Source organism: Octodon degus, unplaced genomic scaffold, assembly GCF_000260255.1.
Source record: "Octodon degus isolate 3935 unplaced genomic scaffold, OctDeg1.0 scaffold00032, whole genome shotgun sequence".
Lineage (NCBI taxonomy): Eukaryota > Metazoa > Chordata > Mammalia > Rodentia > Octodontidae > Octodon > Octodon degus.
The window spans coordinates 2,976,167-2,977,395 of record NW_004524608.1 but is presented as its reverse complement, the minus strand read 5'-3'; the positions used below and the strand labels follow the sequence as shown (position 1 = coordinate 2,977,395).

General features: G+C 45.8%; 1 pseudogene across 1 annotated transcript in view; it reads left to right on the top strand.

Moving 5' to 3' along the window:
- The first annotated feature begins 898 nt into the window (after positions 1 to 898).
- Positions 899 to 1,229, top strand: part of LOC101577412 — a 26,920-nt pseudogene continuing 26,589 nt past the window's right edge. Inside the window, exon 1 of the transcript XR_002820831.1 lies at positions 899 to 1,227. The product of XR_002820831.1 is annotated as a 60S acidic ribosomal protein P1 pseudogene (transcript). The remainder of the gene's footprint in view (positions 1,228 to 1,229) is intronic.

The window sequence follows — 1,229 nt, the reverse complement described above, 5'->3', positions numbered from 1 at the left end:
CTCGGGAGGCTGAGGCAGGAGGATCATGGCAAGTTCAAGACCAGCCTGGTAGGGGCCAGGGAGATGGCTCGGTGGAATAAGTGCTTCCTTGGCAAGCGCAGGGGCCTGAGTTCAATCCTCGGTTCCGGAAAAAAAAAAAAAAAAAAAAAAAAAGACCAGCCTGGCCAGTCTGAAATGCATAGTGAAACCTTGTCTGAAAAGGAGCACCCCCTCCAAAATAAAATACCTAATATGAGCAGTATTAGCCAGAGCAGGGAATAGGAGGAAGAGAAACAAAAAGTGTAAGAACTGGAAATGAAAAAGGAAAAAAACCCTAAAACTTCATTTTGTAGAGCATTGCCTCTCCAAAGAATTACAGATATATTGTTAGAAAAAAAAAAAATTGAGACAGGATCTCACTGTGTAGTTCAGCCTGGCTTTGAACTCATTGTATATCCCAGGCTGGTCTTAAACTAATCGCAGTCCTACTGCCTCAGCCTCTTGAGTGCAAGATTAGTCATGTACCATCACATCCAGCTGATACATTGTTAGAATTATTGAAATTAGCAGGGTAGTCAAATATAAGCTAAATATATAAAAGACAAGCCAGACGTGGTGGAGCATGCCCATAATCCCAGCACTCAGGAGGCTGAGGCAGGAGTATCATTGTGAGTTCAAGACCAGCCTGGGCTACAAAGTGAGCTCAAGTCCAGCTTAAGCTGCATAGCAAGACCCTGACTCAGACAAAAAAAAAAAAAAAAAAAAAAAAGTCAATTCAATTACATTTATATACAAGAGAAACCAGAAATACAAGAAGCTAAAAGTGCAATAAAAGTTGTATAAGTTATGTGTACAGAAAATTATGAAACATCATTGAAAGATGTTAAGACAGACCATATAAATAGAAATAGCAGCCTTTCCTCAGCCGCCGCCAAGGTGCTCGGTTCTTCCGAGGAAGCTAAGGCCGCGTTGGGGTGAGGCCCTCACTTCTTCCGGCGACTAGCACCACGCCCGGCAGCCCGCATCATGGCCTCCGTGTCCGAGCTCGCCTGCATCTACTCCGCGCTTATCCTGCACGACGACGAGGTGACCGTGACGGAGGATAAGATCAATGCCCTCATTAAAGCGGCTGGTGTCAATGTCGAACCTTTTTGGCCTGGCTTGTTTGCAAAGGCCCTGGCCAATGTCAACATCGGGAGCCTCATCTGCAATGTAGGGGCTGGAGGTCCTCCCCCTGCTGCGGGCGCTGC